At 46.2% G+C, this 21,605-nt stretch overlaps 29 non-coding genes across 29 annotated transcripts; all 29 read right to left on the bottom strand.

The window, feature by feature from the left end:
- Positions 1-630: 630 nt before the first annotated feature.
- On the bottom strand, positions 631-703 carry TRNAK-UUU (transfer RNA lysine (anticodon UUU)). The gene has a single exon. It is a non-coding gene; the product is annotated as a tRNA-Lys (tRNA).
- A 303-nt stretch (positions 704-1,006) lies between these two features.
- TRNAK-UUU (transfer RNA lysine (anticodon UUU)) lies at positions 1,007-1,079 on the bottom strand. The gene has a single exon. It is a non-coding gene; the product is annotated as a tRNA-Lys (tRNA).
- Positions 1,080-1,751: 672 nt separating this feature from the next.
- LOC137564569 (U4 spliceosomal RNA) lies at positions 1,752-1,892 on the bottom strand. Its single transcript, XR_011030668.1, has one exon. It is a non-coding gene; the product is annotated as a U4 spliceosomal RNA (small nuclear RNA).
- Positions 1,893-2,885: 993 nt separating this feature from the next.
- TRNAK-UUU (transfer RNA lysine (anticodon UUU)) lies at positions 2,886-2,958 on the bottom strand. The gene has a single exon. It is a non-coding gene; the product is annotated as a tRNA-Lys (tRNA).
- Positions 2,959-3,261: 303 nt separating this feature from the next.
- On the bottom strand, positions 3,262-3,334 carry TRNAK-UUU (transfer RNA lysine (anticodon UUU)). The gene has a single exon. It is a non-coding gene; the product is annotated as a tRNA-Lys (tRNA).
- A 672-nt stretch (positions 3,335-4,006) lies between these two features.
- On the bottom strand, positions 4,007-4,147 carry LOC137564570 (U4 spliceosomal RNA). Its single transcript, XR_011030669.1, has one exon. It is a non-coding gene; the product is annotated as a U4 spliceosomal RNA (small nuclear RNA).
- Positions 4,148-5,140: 993 nt separating this feature from the next.
- On the bottom strand, positions 5,141-5,213 carry TRNAK-UUU (transfer RNA lysine (anticodon UUU)). Its single transcript has one exon. It is a non-coding gene; the product is annotated as a tRNA-Lys (tRNA).
- A 303-nt stretch (positions 5,214-5,516) lies between these two features.
- Positions 5,517-5,589, bottom strand: TRNAK-UUU (transfer RNA lysine (anticodon UUU)). Its single transcript has one exon. It is a non-coding gene; the product is annotated as a tRNA-Lys (tRNA).
- A 672-nt stretch (positions 5,590-6,261) lies between these two features.
- LOC137564571 (U4 spliceosomal RNA) lies at positions 6,262-6,402 on the bottom strand. The gene has a single exon (XR_011030670.1). It is a non-coding gene; the product is annotated as a U4 spliceosomal RNA (small nuclear RNA).
- Positions 6,403-7,395: 993 nt separating this feature from the next.
- TRNAK-UUU (transfer RNA lysine (anticodon UUU)) lies at positions 7,396-7,468 on the bottom strand. The gene has a single exon. It is a non-coding gene; the product is annotated as a tRNA-Lys (tRNA).
- Positions 7,469-7,771: 303 nt separating this feature from the next.
- Positions 7,772-7,844, bottom strand: TRNAK-UUU (transfer RNA lysine (anticodon UUU)). The gene has a single exon. It is a non-coding gene; the product is annotated as a tRNA-Lys (tRNA).
- A 672-nt stretch (positions 7,845-8,516) lies between these two features.
- LOC137564572 (U4 spliceosomal RNA) lies at positions 8,517-8,657 on the bottom strand. Its single transcript, XR_011030671.1, has one exon. It is a non-coding gene; the product is annotated as a U4 spliceosomal RNA (small nuclear RNA).
- Positions 8,658-9,650: 993 nt separating this feature from the next.
- TRNAK-UUU (transfer RNA lysine (anticodon UUU)) lies at positions 9,651-9,723 on the bottom strand. Its single transcript has one exon. It is a non-coding gene; the product is annotated as a tRNA-Lys (tRNA).
- A 303-nt stretch (positions 9,724-10,026) lies between these two features.
- TRNAK-UUU (transfer RNA lysine (anticodon UUU)) lies at positions 10,027-10,099 on the bottom strand. Its single transcript has one exon. It is a non-coding gene; the product is annotated as a tRNA-Lys (tRNA).
- Positions 10,100-10,771: 672 nt separating this feature from the next.
- Positions 10,772-10,912, bottom strand: LOC137564663 (U4 spliceosomal RNA). Its single transcript, XR_011030750.1, has one exon. It is a non-coding gene; the product is annotated as a U4 spliceosomal RNA (small nuclear RNA).
- A 993-nt stretch (positions 10,913-11,905) lies between these two features.
- Positions 11,906-11,978, bottom strand: TRNAK-UUU (transfer RNA lysine (anticodon UUU)). Its single transcript has one exon. It is a non-coding gene; the product is annotated as a tRNA-Lys (tRNA).
- Positions 11,979-12,281: 303 nt separating this feature from the next.
- Positions 12,282-12,354, bottom strand: TRNAK-UUU (transfer RNA lysine (anticodon UUU)). The gene has a single exon. It is a non-coding gene; the product is annotated as a tRNA-Lys (tRNA).
- A 672-nt stretch (positions 12,355-13,026) lies between these two features.
- On the bottom strand, positions 13,027-13,167 carry LOC137564573 (U4 spliceosomal RNA). The gene has a single exon (XR_011030672.1). It is a non-coding gene; the product is annotated as a U4 spliceosomal RNA (small nuclear RNA).
- Positions 13,168-14,160: 993 nt separating this feature from the next.
- On the bottom strand, positions 14,161-14,233 carry TRNAK-UUU (transfer RNA lysine (anticodon UUU)). Its single transcript has one exon. It is a non-coding gene; the product is annotated as a tRNA-Lys (tRNA).
- Positions 14,234-14,536: 303 nt separating this feature from the next.
- Positions 14,537-14,609, bottom strand: TRNAK-UUU (transfer RNA lysine (anticodon UUU)). Its single transcript has one exon. It is a non-coding gene; the product is annotated as a tRNA-Lys (tRNA).
- Positions 14,610-15,281: 672 nt separating this feature from the next.
- Positions 15,282-15,422, bottom strand: LOC137564574 (U4 spliceosomal RNA). The gene has a single exon (XR_011030673.1). It is a non-coding gene; the product is annotated as a U4 spliceosomal RNA (small nuclear RNA).
- Positions 15,423-16,415: 993 nt separating this feature from the next.
- TRNAK-UUU (transfer RNA lysine (anticodon UUU)) lies at positions 16,416-16,488 on the bottom strand. Its single transcript has one exon. It is a non-coding gene; the product is annotated as a tRNA-Lys (tRNA).
- Positions 16,489-16,791: 303 nt separating this feature from the next.
- On the bottom strand, positions 16,792-16,864 carry TRNAK-UUU (transfer RNA lysine (anticodon UUU)). Its single transcript has one exon. It is a non-coding gene; the product is annotated as a tRNA-Lys (tRNA).
- A 672-nt stretch (positions 16,865-17,536) lies between these two features.
- Positions 17,537-17,677, bottom strand: LOC137564575 (U4 spliceosomal RNA). The gene has a single exon (XR_011030674.1). It is a non-coding gene; the product is annotated as a U4 spliceosomal RNA (small nuclear RNA).
- Positions 17,678-18,670: 993 nt separating this feature from the next.
- TRNAK-UUU (transfer RNA lysine (anticodon UUU)) lies at positions 18,671-18,743 on the bottom strand. The gene has a single exon. It is a non-coding gene; the product is annotated as a tRNA-Lys (tRNA).
- Positions 18,744-19,046: 303 nt separating this feature from the next.
- TRNAK-UUU (transfer RNA lysine (anticodon UUU)) lies at positions 19,047-19,119 on the bottom strand. The gene has a single exon. It is a non-coding gene; the product is annotated as a tRNA-Lys (tRNA).
- Positions 19,120-19,791: 672 nt separating this feature from the next.
- Positions 19,792-19,932, bottom strand: LOC137564576 (U4 spliceosomal RNA). Its single transcript, XR_011030675.1, has one exon. It is a non-coding gene; the product is annotated as a U4 spliceosomal RNA (small nuclear RNA).
- A 993-nt stretch (positions 19,933-20,925) lies between these two features.
- TRNAK-UUU (transfer RNA lysine (anticodon UUU)) lies at positions 20,926-20,998 on the bottom strand. Its single transcript has one exon. It is a non-coding gene; the product is annotated as a tRNA-Lys (tRNA).
- A 303-nt stretch (positions 20,999-21,301) lies between these two features.
- Positions 21,302-21,374, bottom strand: TRNAK-UUU (transfer RNA lysine (anticodon UUU)). The gene has a single exon. It is a non-coding gene; the product is annotated as a tRNA-Lys (tRNA).
- Positions 21,375-21,605: the final 231 nt, after the last annotated feature.

Consider the following 21,605-nt stretch of genomic DNA (forward strand, 5'->3'; position numbering starts at 1 on the left):
CTGGTAAGCTGCGCTGGCTAGAGGTGCTTGGGAGTTGGCCAAAGTCTTGGTGGTTGCAGGTTACTGGAGGATAGAGATGGTACGTGAGCTGTTAATTTTCTGATGCTCATGGTAAGCATGAAGCTCCTTCCATTGCTGCTTTGAGGGTAGATGTGCAGGCTGGAGAAGGGATCCGGCGAATTACTCTAATGCTGGGAATACACGACGACATTTTTCAGTCGATTACTATCCGATCTTATTTCCGATCGACTTTCCGATTCTTATCTTTTCTGATCAATTTCCATTCATTTCTATGAGAAAAAGGATCGATAATAAGATCGGACATGTTGGAAATTATCTATGGAACCATCTATCTGCTGAAAAAACTTATGGTGTATTCCCAGCATAATGTTGACGGTTTGATGCCTCTTTTATGCATGGAATAATCCATGTTTAATATCACAGCAGAAAAAGTTGAAGAGAAATAGATTCAAGACGCAGGGAGGCTGTGAGAGTTCGGGGGATGCACAGAAAGCGGCTGATGTTTCGGTTATGGCTTACTGCAAGCAAAGCACGCAAGAGGCAGCAGTTGCAGAGGGAACTCAGGTAGCGGAAGTGATGGCCAATGAGCATGGGGTAAAGGAAAGGCATCGCCTGAACAGGGACTTGAACCCTGGACCCTCAGATTAAAAGTCTGATGCTCTACCGACTGAGCTATCCAGGCCCTGGAAGGTGAGCTTCACCAGCAGCTCAAAAGTCAGTTATTCCAAGCAGGATGGACGGAAGGTCTAGTACATGCCCTGAGCTGGCTATAGCCTGTGACCTCTACATTTTCTAGGTCAGATCTCTGAAAGAATAAAACTGTACTTGATTTGGAAGGTGGCATTAGAAAGGTAGCCACCAATCAGCGAAGGCATGGAAAGCGGCCGACATCGGTGTTTTGGCTTGGTGCAAGCGGAGCACGCAAGAGGCTGCAGTTGAGGAAGATAGGGAGAGGACACGAAGCATAACAAAAGGCAGAGAGCATCGCCTGAACAGGGACTTGAACCCTGGACCCTCAGATTAAAAGTCTGATGCTCTACCGACTGAGCTATCCAGGCTCTGAAAAGGTGCGATCACCAGCAGCTCAAAGTTTAGCTACAGTATTTCCAGGCTGGGCGCAAGTTAAGGTCTAGTGCAAGTCATGAGCAGTCTATAGCACCTAGATAGCCGGGAAACAGCAGAATGCGCTGTTGTTTCCTTCAACCATCAGGTTCTTCACCTTGGCTGATTGTTGACACTTTTAAAACAATGGTACACCAGCCAGAAGAAGCTATAGGCCGGCGAAACCTAAATGTCAGCGGTGCTCTGTTTCTGAGCACCCCAACAACGCTTGCAGAAAGAGCTAGCGAGAGGCCACGGGATCGTATCTAGCGCAAATAAATGGAGCTTGTGACCTCCAAATTTTTCAGGCCAGACCTCTGAGAAACAACACTGTTCTCTCTCTTAGGAATGTGGCATTAGAAAAGTAGCAACCTGCAGATGAAAAGTGGACTTTTGTCATTTTAGTCATCCTGCTGGTGTTTATAAATTTGCCAGAGAGTAAGACACTGGACCTCACCCTCATGAAAGAACGCTGACAAGTGAGCATTTTGTGGCCAAGACTGATTTGGAGATAAGAGGTGCTACGAAATGTTGTTATTGTGCCAGCCACGGTTCTACCACACGAGCACTGCTCAGTCATCATGCACCTTGAAGATAATCCTTTCTCTGTTGGTAAACACCTTAGTCAGTCTCCGAAGAGACTGTCAAAAATTGCCGATGCTGACTATATTTCAAGTCATCATGGCGGGGTATTGGGAAAAGTTTTCAATTAGCAATAATCACGCCTCGGTTGAACCTCATTGGCTATGATACTGCCACTGCGCAAAGTTAGCCAAGCTAATGCCAGCAAATATCCCCTCTTTCTTGGATAAAGGAATCACCTTAAGGAGAGACAAACGCAGTTTACAGTGTTCCGCTGAGGATCATGGGATGCCATATGCTAATTAGACAGCCACTAAACAAGCATTGTTAATAAGCGGCTAAAGAGTCTTAGCATTTGAAAAGGCGGCAAAGAGGGCAAAACAAAGCCTGCCAGGGATGCCAGCATAGTGTTTTGTGGAGCAGGCTGCCAAGTGGGCCAGTCCTGCACTTGTAAAATACATGAAAAATACAATTTGAAAAATGGAGTAATGAGTCTACGTCACTGCCATGTGTGCTGATAATTGGGCCTGTGATTATTGTGCCTGGAAGTACTGGTAAGCTGCGCTGGCTAGAGGTGCTTGGGAGTTGGCCAAAGTCTTGGTGGTTGCAGGTTACTGGAGGATAGAGATGGTACGTGAGCTGTTAATTTTCTGATGCTCATGGTAAGCATGAAGCTCCTTCCATTGCTGCTTTGAGGGTAGATGTGCAGGCTGGAGAAGGGATCCGGCGAATTACTCTAATGCTGGGAATACACGACGACATTTTTCAGTCGATTACTATCCGATCTTATTTCCGATCGACTTTCCGATTCTTATCTTTTCTGATCAATTTCCATTCATTTCTATGAGAAAAAGGATCGATAATAAGATCGGACATGTTGGAAATTATCTATGGAACCATCTATCTGCTGAAAAAACTTATGGTGTATTCCCAGCATAATGTTGACGGTTTGATGCCTCTTTTATGCATGGAATAATCCATGTTTAATATCACAGCAGAAAAAGTTGAAGAGAAATAGATTCAAGACGCAGGGAGGCTGTGAGAGTTCGGGGGATGCACAGAAAGCGGCTGATGTTTCGGTTATGGCTTACTGCAAGCAAAGCACGCAAGAGGCAGCAGTTGCAGAGGGAACTCAGGTAGCGGAAGTGATGGCCAATGAGCATGGGGTAAAGGAAAGGCATCGCCTGAACAGGAACTTGAACCCTGGACCCTCAGATTAAAAGTCTGATGCTCTACCGACTGAGCTATCCAGGCCCTGGAAGGTGGGCTTCACCAGCAGCTCAAAAGTCAGTTATTCCAAGCAGGATGGACGGAAGGTCTAGTACATGCCCTGAGCTGGCTATAGCCTGCGACCTCTACATTTTCTAGGTCAGATCTCTGAAAGAATAAAACTGTACTTGATTTGGAAGGTGGCATTAGAAAGGTAGCCACCAATCAGCGAAGGCATGGAAAGCGGCCGACATCGGTGTTTTGGCCTGGTGCAAGCGGAGCACGCAAGAGGCTGCAGTTGAGGAAGATAGGGAGAGGACACGAAGCATAACAAAAGGCAGAGAGCATCGCCTGAACAGGGACTTGAACCCTGGACCCTCAGATTAAAAGTCTGATGCTCTACCGACTGAGCTATCCAGGCTCTGAAAAGGTGCGATCACCAGCAGCTCAAAGTTTAGCTACAGTATTTCCAGGCTGGGCGCAAGTTAAGGTCTAGTGCAAGTCATGAGCAGTCTATAGCACCTAGATAGCCGGGAAACAGCAGAATGCGCTGTTGTTTCCTTCAACCATCAGGTTCTTCACCTTGGATGATTGTTGACACTTTTAAAACAATGGTACACCAGCCAGAAGAAGCTATAGGCCGGCGAAACCTAAATGTCAGCGGTGCTCTGTTTCATAGCACCCCAACAACGCTTGCAGAAAGAGCTAGCGAGAGGCCACGGGATCGTATCTAGCGCAAATAAATGGAGCTTGTGACCTCCAAATTTTTCAAGCCAGACCTCTGAGAAACAACACTGTTCTCTCTCTTAGGAATGTGGCATTAGAAAAGTAGCAACCTGCAGATGAAAAGTGGACTTTTGTCATTTTAGTCATCCTGCTGGTGTTTATAAATTTGCCAGAGAGTAAGACACTGGACCTCACCCTCATGAAAGAACGCTGACAAGTGAGCATTTTGTGGCCAAGACTGATTTGGAGATACGAGGTGCAACAAAATGTTGTTATTGTGCCAGCCACGGTTCTACCACACGAGCACTGCTCAGTCATCATGCACCTTGAAGATAATCCTTTCTCTGTTGGTAAACACCTTAGTCAGTCTCCGAAGAGACTGTCAAAAATTGCCGATGCTGACTATATTTCAAGTCATCATGGCGGGGTATTGGGAAAAGTTTTCAATTAGCAATAATCACGCCTCGGTTGAACCTCATTGGCTATGATACTGCCACTGCGCAAAGTTAGCTAAGCTAATGCCAGCAAATATCCCCTCTTTCTTGGATAAAGGAATCACCTTAAGGAGAGACAAACGCAGTTTACAGTGTTCCGCTGAGGATCATGGGATGCCATATGCTAATTAGACAGCCACTAAACAAGCATTGTTAATAAGCGGCTAAAGAGTCTTAGCATTTGAAAAGGCGGCAAAGAGGGCAAAACAAAGCCTGCCAGGGATGCCAGCATAGTGTTTTGTGGAGCAGGCTGCCAAGTGGGCCAGTCCCGCACTTGTAAAATACATGAAAAATACAATTTGAAAAATGGAGTAATGAGTCTACGTCACTGCCATGTGTGCTGATAATTGGGCCTGTGATTATTGTGCCTGGAAGTACTGGTAAGCTGCGCTGGCTAGAGGTGCTTGGGAGTTGGCCAAAGTCTTGGTGGTTGCAGGTTACTGGAGGAGAGAGATGGTACGTGAGCTGTTAATTTTCTGATGCTCATGGTAAGCATGAAGCTCCTTCCATTGCTGCTTTGAGGGTAGATGTGCAGGCTGGAGAAGGGATCCGGCGAATTACTCTAATGCTGGGAATACACGACGACATTTTTCAGTCGATTACTATCCGATCTTATTTCCGATCGACTTTCCGATTCTTATCTTTTCTGATCAATTTCCATTCATTTCTATGAGAAAAAGGATCGATAATAAGATCGGACATGTTGGAAATTATCTATGGAACCATCTATCTGCTGAAAAAACGTATGGTGTATTCCCAGCATAATGTTGACGGTTTGATGCCTCTTTTATGCATGGAATAATCCATGTTTAATAACACAGCAGAAAAAGTTGAAGAGAAATAGATTCAAGACGCAGGGAGGCTGTGAGAGTTCGGGGGATGCACAGAAAGCAGCTGATGTTTCGGTTATGGCTTACTGCAAGCAAAGCACGCAAGAGGCAGCAGTTGCAGAGGGAACTCAGGTAGCGGAAGTGATGGCCAATGAGCATGGGGTAAAGGAAAGGCATCGCCTGAACAGGGACTTGAACCCTGGACCCTTAGATTAAAAGTCTGATGCTCTACCGACTGAGCTATCCAGGCCCTGGAAGGTGGGCTTCACCAGCAGCTCAAAAGTCAGTTATTCCAAGCAGGATGGACGGAAGGTCTAGTACATGCACTGAGCTGGCTATAGCCTGCGACCTCTACATTTTCTAGGTCAGATCTCTGAAAGAATAAAACTGTACTTGATTTGGAAGGTGGCATTAGAAAGGTAGCCACCAATCAGCGAAGGCATGGAAAGCGGCCGACATCGGTGTTTTGGCCTGGTGCAAGCGGAGCACGCAAGAGGCTGCAGTTGAGGAAGATAGGGAGAGGACACGAAGCATAACGAAAGGCAGAGAGCATCGCCTGAACAGGGACTTGAACCCTGGACCCTCAGATTAAAAGTCTGATGCTCTACCGACTGAGCTATCCAGGCTCTGAAAAAGTGTGATCACCAGCAGCTCAAAGTTTAGCTACAGTATTGCAAGGCTGGGCGCAAGTTAAGGTCTAGTGCAAGTCATGAGCAGTCTATAGCACCTAGATAGCCGGGAAACAGCAGAATGCGCTGTTGTTTCCTTCAACCATCAGGTTCTTCACCTTGGCTGATTGTTGACACTTTTAAAACAATGGTACACCAGCCAGAAGAAGCTATAGGCCGGCGAAACCTAAATGTCAGCGGTGCTCTGTTTCTGAGCACCCCAACAACGCTTGCAGAAAGAGCTAGCGAGAGGCCACGGGATCGTATCTAGCGCAAATAAATGGAGCTTGTGACCTCCAAATTTTTCAGGCCAGACCTCTGAGAAACAACACTGTTCTCTCTCTTAGGAATGTGGCATTAGAAAAGTTGCAACCTGCAGATGAAAAGTGGACTTTTGTCATTTTAGTCATCCTGCTGGTGTTTATAAATTTGCCAGAGAGTAAGACACTGGACCTCACCCTCATGAAAGAACGCTGACAAGTGAGCATTTTGTTGCCAAGACTGATTTGGAGATAAGAGGTGCTACGAAATGTTGTTATTGTGCCAGCCACGGTTCTACCACACGAGCACTGCTCAGTCATCATGCACCTTGAAGATAATCCTTTCTCTGTTGGTAAACACCTTAGTCAGTCTCCGAAGAGACTGTCAAAAATTGCCGATGCTGACTATATTTCAAGTCATCATGGCGGGGTATTGGGAAAAGTTTTCAATTAGCAATAATCACGCCTCGGTTGAACCTCATTGGCTATGATACTGCCACTGCGCAAAGTTAGCCAAGCTAATGCCAGCAAATATCCCCTCTTTCTTGGATAAAGGAATCACCTTAAGGAGAGACAAACGCAGTTTACAGTGTTCCGCTGAGGATCATGGGATGCCATATGCTAATTAGACAGCCACTAAACAAGCATTGTTAATAAGCGGCTAAAGAGTCTTAGCATTTGAAAAGGCGGCAAAGAGGGCAAAACAAAGCCTGCCAGGGATGCCAGCATAGTGTTTTGTGGAGCAGGCTGCCAAGTGGGCCAGTCCTGCACTTGTAAAATACATGAAAAATACAATTTGAAAAATGGAGTAATGAGTCTACGTCACTGCCATGTGTGCTGATAATTGGGCCTGTGATTATTGTGCCTGGAAGTACTGGTAAGCTGCGCTGGCTAGAGGTGCTTGGGAGTTGGCCAAAGTCTTGGTGGTTGCAGGTTACTGGAGGATAGAGATGGTACGTGAGCTGTTAATTTTCTGATGCTCATGGTAAGCATGAAGCTCCTTCCATTGCTGCTTTGAGGGTAGATGTGCAGGCTGGAGAAGGGATCCGGCGAATTACTCTAATGCTGGGAATACACGACGACATTTTTCAGTCGATTACTATCCGATCTTATTTCCGATCGACTTTCCGATTCTTATCTTTTCTGATCAATTTCCATTCATTTCTATGAGAAAAAGGATCGATAATAAGATCGGACATGTTGGAAATTATCTATGGAACCATCTATCTGCTGAAAAAACTTATGGTGTATTCCCAGCATAATGTTGACGGTTTGATGCCTCTTTTATGCATGGAATAATCCATGTTTAATATCACAGCAGAAAAAGTTGAAGAGAAATAGATTCAAGACGCAGGGAGGCTGTGAGAGTTCGGGGGATGCACAGCAAGCGGCTGATGTTTCGGTTATGGCTTACTGCAAGCAAAGCACGCAAGAGGCAGCAGTTGCAGAGGGAACTCAGGTAGCGGAAGTGATGGCCAATGAGCATGGGGTAAAGGAAAGGCATCGCCTGAACAGGAACTTGAACCCTGGACCCTCAGATTAAAAGTCTGATGCTCTACCGACTGAGCTATCCAGGCCCTGGAAGGTGGGCTTCACCAGCAGCTCAAAAGTCAGTTATTCCAAGCAGGATGGACGGAAGGTCTAGTACATGCCCTGAGCTGGCTATAGCCTGCGACCTCTACATTTTCTAGGTCAGATCTCTGAAAGAATAAAACTGTACTTGATTTGGAAGGTGGCATTAGAAAGGTAGCCACCAATCAGCGAAGGCATGGAAAGCGGCCGACATCGGTGTTTTGGCCTGGTGCAAGCGGAGCACGCAAGAGGCTGCAGTTGAGGAAGATAGGGAGAGGACACGAAGCATAACAAAAGGCAGAGAGCATCGCCTGAACAGGGACTTGAACCCTGGACCCTCAGATTAAAAGTCTGATGCTCTACCGACTGAGCTATCCAGGCTCTGAAAAGGTGTGATCACCAGCAGCTCAAAGTTTAGCTACAGTATTGCAAGGCTGGGCGCAAGTTAAGGTCTAGTGCAAGTCATGAGCAGTCTATAGCACCTAGATAGCCGGGAAACAGCAGAATGCGCTGTTGTTTCCTTCAACCATCAGGTTCTTCACCTTGGATGATTGTTGACACTTTTAAAACAATGGTACACCAGCCAGAAGAAGCTATAGGCCGGCGAAACCTAAATGTCAGCGGTGCTCTGTTTCTGAGCACCCCAACAACGCTTGCAGAAAGAGCTAGCGAGAGGCCACGGGATCGTATCTAGCGCAAATAAATGGAGCTTGTGACCTCCAAATTTTTCAGGCCAGACCTCTGAGAAACAACACTGTTCTCTCTCTTAGGAATGTGGCATTAGAAAAGTAGCAACCTGCAGATGAAAAGTGGACTTTTGTCATTTTAGTCATCCTGCTGGTGTTTATAAATTTGCCAGAGAGTAAGACACTGGACCTCACCCTCATGAAAGAACGCTGACAAGTGAGCATTTTGTGGCCAAGACTGATTTGGAGATAAGAGGTGCTACGAAATGTTGTTATTGTGCCAGCCACGGTTCTACCACACGAGCACTGCTCAGTCATCATGCACCTTGAAGATAATCCTTTCTCTGTTGGTAAACACCTTAGTCAGTCTCCGAAGAGACTGTCAAAAATTGCCGATGCTGACTATATTTCAAGTCATCATGGCGGGGTATTGGGAAAAGTTTTCAATTAGCAATAATCACGCCTCGGTTGAACCTCATTGGCTATGATACTGCCACTGCGCAAAGTTAGCCAAGCTAATGCCAGCAAATATCCCCTCTTTCTTGGATAAAGGAATCACCTTAAGGAGAGACAAACGCAGTTTACAGTGTTCCGCTGAGGATCTTGGGATGCCATATGCTAATTAGACAGCCACTAAACAAGCATTGTTAATAAGCGGCTAAAGAGTCTTAGCATTTGAAAAGGCGGCAAAGAGGGCAAAACAAAGCCTGCCAGGGATGCCAGCATAGTGTTTTGTGGAGCAGGCTGCCAAGTGGGCCAGTCCTGCACTTGTAAAATACATGAAAAATACAATTTGAAAAATGGAGTAATGAGTCTACGTCACTGCCATGTGTGCTGATAATTGGGCCTGTGATTATTGTGCCTGGAAGTACTGGTAAGCTGCGCTGGCTAGAGGTGCTTGGGAGTTGGCCAAAGTCTTGGTGGTTGCAGGTTACTGGAGGATAGAGATGGTACGTGAGCTGTTAATTTTCTGATGCTCATGGTAAGCATGAAGCTCCTTCCATTGCTGCTTTGAGGGTAGATGTGCAGGCTGGAGAAGGGATCCGGCGAATTACTCTAATGCTGGGAATACACGACGACATTTTTCAGTCGATTACTATCCGATCTTATTTCCGATCGACTTTCCGATTCTTATCTTTTCTGATCAATTTCCATTCATTTCTATGAGAAAAAGGATCGATAATAAGATCGGACATGTTGGAAATTATCTATGGAACCATCTATCTGCTGAAAAAACGTATGGTGTATTCCCAGCATAATGTTGACGGTTTGATGCCTCTTTTATGCATGGAATAATCCATGTTTAATATCACAGCAGAAAAAGTTGAAGAGAAATAGATTCAAGACGCAGGGAGGCTGTGAGAGTTCGGGGGATGCACAGAAAGCGGCTGATGTTTCGGTTATGGCTTACTGCAAGCAAAGCACGCAAGAGGCAGCAGTTGCAGAGGGAACTCAGGTAGCGGAAGTGATGGCCAATGAGCATGGGGTAAAGGAAAGGCATCGCCTGAACAGGAACTTGAACCCTGGACCCTCAGATTAAAAGTCTGATGCTCTACCGACTGAGCTATCCAGGCCCTGGAAGGTGGGCTTCACCAGCAGCTCAAAAGTCAGTTATTCCAAGCAGGATGGACGGAAGGTCTAGTACATGCCCTGAGCTGGCTATAGCCTGCGACCTCTACATTTTCTAGGTCAGATCTCTGAAAGAATAAAACTGTACTTGATTTGGAAGGTGGCATTAGAAAGGTAGCCACCAATCAGCGAAGGCATGGAAAGCGGCCGACATCGGTGTTTTGGCCTGGTGCAAGCGGAGCACGCAAGAGGCTGCAGTTGAGGAAGATAGGGAGAGGACACGAAGCATAACAAAAGGCAGAGAGCATCGCCTGAACAGGGACTTGAACCCTGGACCCTCAGATTAAAAGTCTGATGCTCTACCGACTGAGCTATCCAGGCTCTGAAAAGGTGCGATCACCAGCAGCTCAAAGTTTAGCTACAGTATTTCCAGGCTGGGCGCAAGTTAAGGTCTAGTGCAAGTCATGAGCAGTCTATAGCACCTAGATAGCCGGGAAACAGCAGAATGCGCTGTTGTTTCCTTCAACCATCAGGTTCTTCACCTTGGATGATTGTTGACACTTTTAAAACAATGGTACACCAGCCAGAAGAAGCTATAGGCCGGCGAAACCTAAATGTCAGCGGTGCTCTGTTTCTGAGCACCCCAACAACGCTTGCAGAAAGAGCTAGCGAGAGGCCACGGGATCGTATCTAGCGCAAATAAATGGAGCTTGTGACCTCCAAATTTTTCAGGCCAGACCTCTGAGAAACAACACTGTTCTCTCTCTTAGGAATGTGGCATTAGAAAAGTAGCAACCTGCAGATGAAAAGTGGACTTTTGTCATTTTAGTCATCCTGCTGGTGTTTATAAATTTGCCAGAGAGTAAGACACTGGACCTCACCCTCATGAAAGAACGCTGACAAGTGAGCATTTTGTGGCCAAGACTGATTTGGAGATACGAGGTGCTACGAAATGTTGTTATTGTGCCAGCCACGGTTCTACCACACGAGCACTGCTCAGTCATCATGCACCTTGAAGATAATCCTTTCTCTGTTGGTAAACACCTTAGTCAGTCTCCGAAGAGACTGTCAAAAATTGCCGATGCTGACTATATTTCAAGTCATCATGGCGGGGTATTTGGAAAAGTTTTCAATTAGCAATAATCACGCCTCGGTTGAACCTCATTGGCTATGATACTGCCACTGCGCAAAGTTAGCTAAGCTAATGCCAGCAAATATCCCCTCTTTCTTGGATAAAGGAATCACCTTAAGGAGAGACAAACGCAGTTTACAGTGTTCCGCTGAGGATCATGGGATGCCATATGCTAATTAGACAGCCACTAAACAAGCATTGTTAATAAGCGGCTAAAGAGTCTTAGCATTTGAAAAGGCGGCAAAGAGGGCAAAACAAAGCCTGCCAGGGATGCCAGCATAGTGTTTTGTGGAGCAGGCTGCCAAGTGGGCCAGTCCCGCACTTGTAAAATACATGAAAAATACAATTTGAAAAATGGAGTAATGAGTCTACGTCACTGCCATGTGTGCTGATAATTGGGCCTGTGATTATTGTGCCTGGAAGTACTGGTAAGCTGCGCTGGCTAGAGGTGCTTGGGAGTTGGCCAAAGTCTTGGTGGTTGCAGGTTACTGGAGGAGAGAGATGGTACGTGAGCTGTTAATTTTCTGATGCTCATGGTAAGCATGAAGCTCCTTCCATTGCTGCTTTGAGGGTAGATGTGCAGGCTGGAGAAGGGATCCGGCGAATTACTCTAATGCTGGGAATACACGACGACATTTTTCAGTCGATTACTATCCGATCTTATTTCCGATCGACTTTCCGATTCTTATCTTTTCTGATCAATTTCCATTCATTTCTATGAGAAAAAGGATCGATAATAAGATCGGACATGTTGGAAATTATCTATGGAACCATCTATCTGCTGAAAAAACGTATGGTGTATTCCCAGCATAATGTTGACGGTTTGATGCCTCTTTTATGCATGGAATAATCCATGTTTAATATCACAGCAGAAAAAGTTGAAGAGAAATAGATTCAAGACGCAGGGAGGCTGTGAGAGTTCGGGGGATGCACAGAAAGCAGCTGATGTTTCGGTTATGGCTTACTGCAAGCAAAGCACGCAAGAGGCAGCAGTTGCAGAGGGAACTCAGGTAGCGGAAGTGATGGCCAATGAGCATGGGGTAAAGGAAAGGCATCGCCTGAACAGGGACTTGAACCCTGGACCCTTAGATTAAAAGTCTGATGCTCTACCGACTGAGCTATCCAGGCCCTGGAAGGTGGGCTTCACCAGCAGCTCAAAAGTCAGTTATTCCAAGCAGGATGGACGGAAGGTCTAGTACATGCACTGAGCTGGCTATAGCCTGCGACCTCTACATTTTCTAGGTCAGATCTCTGAAAGAATAAAACTGTACTTGATTTGGAAGGTGGCATTAGAAAGGTAGCCACCAATCAGCGAAGGCATGGAAAGCGGCCGACATCGGTGTTTTGGCCTGGTGCAAGCGGAGCACGCAAGAGGCTGCAGTTGAGGAAGATAGGGAGAGGACACGAAGCATAACGAAAGGCAGAGAGCATCGCCTGAACAGGGACTTGAACCCTGGACCCTCAGATTAAAAGTCTGATGCTCTACCGACTGAGCTATCCAGGCTCTGAAAAAGTGTGATCACCAGCAGCTCAAAGTTTAGCTACAGTATTGCAAGGCTGGGCGCAAGTTAAGGTCTAGTGCAAGTCATGAGCAGTCTATAGCACCTAGATAGCCGGGAAACAGCAGAATGCGCTGTTGTTTCCTTCAACCATCAGGTTCTTCACCTTGGCTGATTGTTGACACTTTTAAAACAATGGTACACCAGCCAGAAGAAGCTATAGGCCGGCGAAACCTAAATGTCAGCGGTGCTCTGTTTCTGAGCACCCCAACAACGCTTGCAGAAAGAGCTAGCGAGAGGCCACGGGATCGTATCTAGCGCAAATAAATGGAGCTTGTGACCTCCAAATTTTTCAGGCCAGACCTCTGAGAAACAACACTGTTCTCTCTCTTAGGAATGTGGCATTAGAAAAGTTGCAACCTGCAGATGAAAAGTGGACTTTTGTCATTTTAGTCATCCTGCTGGTGTTTATAAATTTGCCAGAGAGTAAGACACTGGACCTCACCCTCATGAAAGAACGCTGACAAGTGAGCATTTTGTGGCCAAGACTGATTTGGAGATAAGAGGTGCTACGAAATGTTGTTATTGTGCCAGCCACGGTTCTACCACACGAGCACTGCTCAGTCATCATGCACCTTGAAGATAATCCTTTCTCTGTTGGTAAACACCTTAGTCAGTCTCCGAAGAGACTGTCAAAAATTGCCGATGCTGACTATATTTCAAGTCATCATGGCGGGGTATTGGGAAAAGTTTTCAATTAGCAATAATCACGCCTCGGTTGAACCTCATTGGCTATGATACTGCCACTGCGCAAAGTTAGCCAAGCTAATGCCAGCAAATATCCCCTCTTTCTTGGATAAAGGAATCACCTTAAGGAGAGACAAACGCAGTTTACAGTGTTCCGCTGAGGATCATGGGATGCCATATGCTAATTAGACAGCCACTAAACAAGCATTGTTAATAAGCGGCTAAAGAGTCTTAGCATTTGAAAAGGCGGCAAAGAGGGCAAAACAAAGCCTGCCAGGGATGCCAGCATAGTGTTTTGTGGAGCAGGCTGCCAAGTGGGCCAGTCCCGCACTTGTAAAATACATGAAAAATACAATTTGAAAAATGGAGTAATGAGTCTACGTCACTGCCATGTGTGCTGATAATTGGGCCTGTGATTATTGTGCCTGGAAGTACTGGTAAGCTGCGCTGGCTAGAGGTGCTTGGGAGTTGGCCAAAGTCTTGGTGGTTGCAGGTTACTGGAGGAGAGAGATGGTACGTGAGCTGTTAATTTTCTGATGCTCATGGTAAGCATGAAGCTCCTTCCATTGCTGCTTTGAGGGTAGATGTGCAGGCTGGAGAAGGGATCCGGCGAATTACTCTAATGCTGGGAATACACGACGACATTTTTCAGTCGATTACTATCCGATCTTATTTCCGATCGACTTTCCGATTCTTATCTTTTCTGATCAATTTCCATTCATTTCTATGAGAAAAAGGATCGATAATAAGATCGGACATGTTGGAAATTATCTATGGAACCATCTATCTGCTGAAAAAACGTATGGTGTATTCCCAGCATAATGTTGACGGTTTGATGCCTCTTTTATGCATGGAATAATCCATGTTTAATATCACAGCAGAAAAAGTTGAAGAGAAATAGATTCAAGACGCAGGGAGGCTGTGAGAGTTCGGGGGATGCACAGAAAGCAGCTGATGTTTCGGTTATGGCTTACTGCAAGCAAAGCACGCAAGAGGCAGCAGTTGCAGAGGGAACTCAGGTAGCGGAAGTGATGGCCAATGAGCATGGGGTAAAGGAAAGGCATCGCCTGAACAGGGACTTGAACCCTGGACCCTCAGATTAAAAGTCTGATGCTCTACCGACTGAGCTATCCAGGCCCTGGAAGGTGGGCTTCACCAGCAGCTCAAAAGTCAGTTATTCCAAGCAGGATGGACGGAAGGTCTAGTACATGCCCTGAGCTGGCTATAGCCTGCGACCTCTACATTTTCTAGGTCAGATCTCTGAAAGAATAAAACTGTACTTGATTTGGAAGGTGGCATTAGAAAGGTAGCCACCAATCAGCGAAGGCATGGAAAGCGGCCGACATCGGTGTTTTGGCCTGGTGCAAGCGGAGCACGCAAGAGGCTGCAGTTGAGGAAGATAGGGAGAGGACACGAAGCATAACGAAAGGCAGAGAGCATCGCCTGAACAGGGACTTGAACCCTGGACCCTCAGATTAAAAGTCTGATGCTCTACCGACTGAGCTATCCAGGCTCTGAAAAGGTGTGATCACCAGCAGCTCAAAGTTTAGCTACAGTATTGCAAGGCTGGGCGCAAGTTAAGGTCTAGTGCAAGTCATGAGCAGTCTATAGCACCTAGATAGCCGGGAAACAGCAGAATGCGCTGTTGTTTCCTTCAACCATCAGGTTCTTCACCTTGGCTGATTGTTGACACTTTTAAAACAATGGTACACCAGCCAGAAGAAGCTATAGGCCGGCGAAACCTAAATGTCAGCGGTGCTCTGTTTCTGAGCACCCCAACAACGCTTGCAGAAAGAGCTAGCGAGAGGCCACGGGATCGTATCTAGCGCAAATAAATGGAGCTTGTGACCTCCAAATTTTTCAGGCCAGACCTCTGAGAAACAACACTGTTCTCTCTCTTAGGAATGTGGCATTAGAAAAGTTGCAACCTGCAGATGAAAAGTGGACTTTTGTCATTTTAGTCATCCTGCTGGTGTTTATAAATTTGCCAGAGAGTAAGACACTGGACCTCACCCTCATGAAAGAACGCTGACAAGTGAGCATTTTGTTGCCAAGACTGATTTGGAGATAAGAGGTGCTACGAAATGTTGTTATTGTGCCAGCCACGGTTCTACCACACGAGCACTGCTCAGTCATCATGCACCTTGAAGATAATCCTTTCTCTGTTGGTAAACACCTTAGTCAGTCTCCGAAGAGACTGTCAAAAATTGCCGATGCTGACTATATTTCAAGTCATCATGGCGGGGTATTGGGAAAAGTTTTCAATTAGCAATAATCACGCCTCGGTTGAACCTCATTGGCTATGATACTGCCACTGCGCAAAGTTAGCCAAGCTAATGCCAGCAAATATCCCCTCTTTCTTGGATAAAGGAATCACCTTAAGGAGAGACAAACGCAGTTTACAGTGTTCCGCTGAGGATCATGGGATGCCATATGCTAATTAGACAGCCACTAAACAAGCATTGTTAATAAGCGGCTAAAGAGTCTTAGCATTTGAAAAGGCGGCAAAGAGGGCAAAACAAAGCCTGCCAGGGATGCCAGCATAGTGTTTTGTGGAGCAGGCTGCCAAGTGGGCCAGTCCTGCACTTGTAAAATACATGAAAAATACAATTTGAAAAATGGAGTAATGAGTCTACGTCACTGCCATGTGTGCTGATAATTGGGCCTGTGATTATTGTGCCTGGAAGTACTGGTAAGCTGCGCTGGCTAGAGGTGCTTGGGAGTTGGCCAAAGTCTTGGTGGTTGCAGGTTACTGGAGGATAGAGATGGTACGTGAGCTGTTAATTTTCTGATGCTCATGGTAAGCATGAAGCTCCTTCCATTGCTGCTTTGAGGGTAGATGTGCAGGCTGGAGAAGGGATCCGGCGAATTACTCTAATGCTGGGAATACACGACGACATTTTTCAGTCGATTACTATCCGATCTTATTTCCGATCGACTTTCCGATTCTTATCTTTTCTGATCAATTTCCATTCATTTCTATGAGAAAAAGGATCGATAATAAGATCGGACATGTTGGAAATTATCTATGGAACCATCTATCTGCTGAAAAAACTTATGGTGTATTCCCAGCATAATGTTGACGGTTTGATGCCTCTTTTATGCATGGAATAATCCATGTTTAATATCACAGCAGAAAAAGTTGAAGAGAAATAGATTCAAGACGCAGGGAGGCTGTGAGCGTTCGGGGGATGCACAGAAAGCGGCTGATGTTTCGGTTATGGCTTACTGCAAGCAAAGCACGCAAGAGGCAGCAGTTGCAGAGGGAACTCAGGTAGCGGAAGTGATGGCCAATGAGCATGGGGTAAAGGAAAGGCATCGCCTGAACAGGGACTTGAACCCTGGACCCTCAGATTAAAAGTCTGATGCTCTACCGACTGAGCTATCCAGGCCCTGAAAGGTGAGCTTCACCAGCAGCTCAAAAGTCAGTTATTCCAAGCAGGATGGACGGAAGGTCTAGTACATGCCCTGAGCTGGCTATAGCCTGCGACCTCTACATTTTCTAGGTCAGATCTCTGAAAGAATAAAACTGTACTTGATTTGGAAGGTGGCATTAGAAAGGTAGCCACCAATCAGCGAAGGCATGGAAAGCGGCCGACATCGGTGTTTTGGCCTGGTGCAAGCGGAGCATGCAAGAGGCTGCAGTTGAGGAAGATAGGGAGAGGACACGAAGCATAACAAAAGGCAGAGAGCATCACCTGAACAGGGACTTGAACCCTGGACCCTCAGATTAAAAGTCTGATGCTCTACCGACTGAGCTATCCAGGCTCTGAAAAGGTGCGATCACCAGCAGCTCAAAGTTTAGCTACAGTATTTCTAGGCTGGGCGCAAGTTAAGGTCTAGTGCAAGTCATGAGCAGTCTATAGCACCTAGATAGCCGGGAAACAGCAGAATGCGCTGTTGTTTCCTTCAACCATCAGGTTCTTCACCTTGGCTGATTGTTGACACTTTTAAAACAATGGTACACCAGCCAGAAGAAGCTATAGGCCGGCGAAACCTAAATGTCAGCGGTGCTCTGTTTCTGAGCACCCCAACAACGCTTGCAGAAAGAGCTAGCGAGAGGCCACGGGATCGTATCTAGCGCAAATAAATGGAGCTTGTGACCTCCAAATTTTTCAGGCCAGACCTCTGAGAAACAACACTGTTCTCTCTCTTAGGAATGTGGCATTAGAAAAGTAGCAACCTGCAGATGAAAAGTGGACTTTTGTCATTTTAGTCATCCTGCTGGTGTTTATAAATTTGCCAGAGAGTAAGACACTGGACCTCACCCTCATGAAAGAACGCTGACAAGTGAGCATTTTGTGGCCAAGACTGATTTGGAGATAAGAGGTGCTACGAAATGTTGTTATTGTGCCAGCCACGGTTCTACCACACGAGCACTGCTCAGTCATCATGCACCTTGAAGATAATCCTTTCTCTGTTGGTAAACACCTTAGTCAGTCTCCGAAGAGACTGTCAAAAATTGCCGATGCTGACTATATTTCAAGTCATCATGGCGGGGTATTGGGAAAAGTTTTCAATTAGCAATAATCACGCCTCGGTTGAACCTCATTGGCTATGATACTGCCACTGCGCAAAGTTAGCCAAGCTAATGCCAGCAAATATCCCCTCTTTCTTGGATAAAGGAATCACCTTAAGGAGAGACAGACGCAGTTTACAGTGTTCCGCTGAGGATCATGGGATGCCATATGCTAATTAGACAGCCACTAAACAAGCATTGTTAATAAGCGGCTAAAGAGTCTTAGCATTTGAAAAGGCGGCAAAGAGGGCAAAACAAAGCCTGCCAGGGATGCCAGCATAGTGTTTTGTGGAGCAGGCTGCCAAGTGGGCCAGTCCCGCACTTGTAAAATACATGAAAAATACAATTTGAAAAATGGAGTAATGAGTCTACGTCACTGCCATGTGTGCTGATAATTGGGCCTGTGATTATTGTGCCTGGAAGTACTTGTAAGCTGCGCTGGCTAGATGTGCTTGGGAGTTGGCCAAAGTCTTGGTGGTTGCAGGTTACTGGAGGAGAGAGATGGTACGTGAGCTGTTAATTTTCTGATGCTCATGGTAAGCATGAAGCTCCTTCCATTGCTGCTTTGAGGGTAGATGTGCAGGCTGGAGAAGGGATCCGGCGAATTACTCTAATGCTGGGAATACACGACGACATTTTTCAGTCGATTACTATCCGATCTTATTTCCGATCGACTTTCCGATTCTTATCTTTTCTGATCAATTTCCATTCATTTCTATGAGAAAAAGGATCGATAATAAGATCGGACATGTTGGAAATTATCTATGGAACCATCTAGCTGCTGAAAAAACGTATGGTGTATTCCCAGCATAATGTTGACGGTTTGATGCCTCTTTTATGCATGGAATAATCCATGTTTAATATCACAGCAGAAAAAGTTGAAGAGAAATAGTTTCAAGACGCAGGGAGGCTGTGAGAGTTCGGGGGATGCACAGAAAGCGGCTGATGTTTCGGTTATGGCTTACTGCAAGCAAAGCACGCAAGAGGCAGCAGTTGCAGAGGGAACTCAGGTAGCGGAAGTGATGGCCAATGAGCATGGGGTAAAGGAAAGGCATCGCCTGAACAGGGACTTGAACCCTGGACCCTCAGATTAAAAGTCTGATGCTCTACCGACTGAGCTATCCAGGCCCTGGAAGGTGGGCTTCACCAGCAGCTCAAAAGTCAGTTATTCCAAGCAGGATGGACGGAAGGTCTAGTACATGCCCTGAGCTGGCTATAGCCTGCGACCTCTACATTTTCTAGGTCAGATCTCTGAAAGAATAAAACTGTACTTGATTTGGAAGGTGGCATTAGAAAGGTAGCCACCAATCAGCGAAGGCATGGAAAGCGGCCGACATCGGTGTTTTGGCCTGGTGCAAGCGGAGCACGCAAGAGGCTGCAGTTGAGGAAGATAGGGAGAGGACACGAAGCATAACGAAAGGCAGAGAGCATCGCCTGAACAGGGACTTGAACCCTGGACCCTCAGATTAAAAGTCTGATGCTCTACCGACTGAGCTATCCAGGCTCTGAAAAGGTGCGATCACCAGCAGCTCAAAGTTTAGCTACAGTATTTCCAGGCTGGGCGCAAGTTAAGGTCTAGTGCAAGTCATGAGCAGTCTATAGCACCTAGATAGCCGGGAAACAGCAGAATGCGCTGTTGTTTCCTTCAACCATCAGGTTCTTCACCTTGGCTGATTGTTGACACTTTTAAAACAATGGTACACCAGCCAGAAGAAGCTATAGGCCGGCGAAACCTAAATGTCAGCGGTGCTCTGTTTCTGAGCACCCCAACAACGCTTGCAGAAAGAGCTAGCGAGAGGCCACGGGATCGTATCTAGCGCAAATAAATGGAGCTTGTGACCTCCAAATTTTTCAGGCCAGACCTCTGAGAAACAACACTGTTCTCTCTCTTAGGAATGTGGCATTAGAAAAGTAGCAACCTGCAGATGAAAAGTGGACTTTTGTCATTTTAGTCATCCTGCTGGTGTTTATAAATTTGCCAGAGAGTAAGACACTGGACCTCACCCTCATGAAAGAACGCTGACAAGTGAGCATTTTGTGGCCAAGACTGATTTGGAGATAAGAGGTGCTACAAAATGTTGTTATTGTGCCAGCCACAGTTCTACCACACGAGCACTGCTCAGTCATCATGCACCTTGAAGATAATCCTTTCTCTGTTGGTAAACACCTTAGTCAGTCTCCGAAGAGACTGTCAAAAATTGCCGATGCTGACTATATTTCAAGTCATCATGGCGGGGTATTGGGAAAAGTTTTCAATTAGCAATAATCACGCCTCGGTTGAACCTCATTGGCTATGATACTGCCACTGCGCAAAGTTAGCCAAGCTAATGCCAGCAAATATCCCCTCTTTCTTGGATAAAGGAATCACCTTAAGGAGAGACAAACGCAGTTTACAGTGTTCCGCTGAGGATCATGGGATGCCATATGCTAATTAGACAGCCACTAAACAAGCATTGTTAATAAGCGGCTAAAGAGTCTTAGCATTTGAAAAGGCGGCAAAGAGGGCAAAACAAAGCCTGCCAGGGATGCCAGCATAGTGTTTTGTGGAGCAGGCTGCCAAGTGGGCCAGTCCCGCACTTGTAAAATACATGAAAAATACAATTTGAAAAATGGAGTAATGAGTCTACGTCACTGCCATGTGTGCTGATAATTGGGCCTGTGATTATTGTGCCTGGAAGTACTGGTAAGCTGCGCTGGCTAGAGGTGCTTGGGAGTTGGCCAAAGTCTTGGTGGTTGCAGGTTACTGGAGGAGAGAGATGGTACGTGAGCTGTTAATTTTCTGATGCTCATGGTAAGCATGAAGCTCCTTCCATTGCTGCTTTGAGGGTAGATGTGCAGGCTGGAGAAGGGATCCGGCGAATTACTCTAATGCTGGGAATACACGACGACATTTTTCAGTCGATTACTATCCGATCTTATTTCCGATCGACTTTCCGATTCTTATCTTTTCTGATCAATTTCCATTCATTTCTATGAGAAAAAGGATCGATAATAAGATCGGACATGTTGGAAATTATCTATGGAACCATCTATCTGCTGAAAAAACGTATGGTGTATTCCCAGCATAATGTTGACGGTTTGATGCCTCTTTTATGCATGGAATAATCCATGTTTAATATCACAGCAGAAAAAGTTGAAGAGAAATAGATTCAAGACGCAGGGAGGCTGTGAGAGTTCGGGGGATGCACAGAAAGCAGCTGATGTTTCGGTTATGGCTTACTGCAAGCAAAGCACGCAAGAGGCAGCAGTTGCAGAGGGAACTCAGGTAGCGGAAGTGATGGCCAATGAGCATGGGGTAAAGGAAAGGCATTGCCTGAACAGGGACTTGAACCCTGGACCCTCAGATTAAAAGTCTGATGCTCTACCGACTGAGCTATCCAGGCCCTGGAAGGTGGGCTTCACCAGCAGCTCAAAAGTCAGTTATTCCAAGCAGGATGGACGGAAGGTCTAGTACATGCCCTGAGCTGGCTATAGCCTGCGACCTCTACATTTTCTAGGTCAGATCTCTGAAAGAATAAAACTGTACTTGATTTGGAAGGTGGCATTAGAAAGGTAGCCACCAATCAGCGAAGGCATGGAAAGCGGCCGACATCGGTGTTTTGGCCTGGTGCAAGCGGAGCACGCAAGAGGCTGCAGTTGAGGAAAATAGGGAGAGGACACGAAGCATAACGAAAGGCAGAGAGCATCGCCTGAACAGGGACTTGAACCCTGGGCCCTCAGATTAAAAGTCTGATGCTCTACCGACTGAGCTATCCAGGCTCTGAAAAGGTGCGATCACCAGCAGCTCAAAGTTTAGCTACAGTATTGCAAGGCTGGGCGCAAGTTAAGGTCTAGTGCAAGTCATGAGCAGTCTATAGCACCTAGATAGCCGGGAAACAGCAGAATGCGCTGTTGTTTCCTTCAACCATCAGGTTCTTCACCTTGGCTGATTGTTGACACTTTTAAAACAATGGTACACCAGCCAGAAGAAGCTATAGGCCGGCGAAACCT

The sequence above is a fragment of the Hyperolius riggenbachi genome, chromosome 3, assembly GCF_040937935.1.
Source record: "Hyperolius riggenbachi isolate aHypRig1 chromosome 3, aHypRig1.pri, whole genome shotgun sequence".
NCBI classification, from domain to species: domain Eukaryota; kingdom Metazoa; phylum Chordata; class Amphibia; order Anura; family Hyperoliidae; genus Hyperolius; species Hyperolius riggenbachi.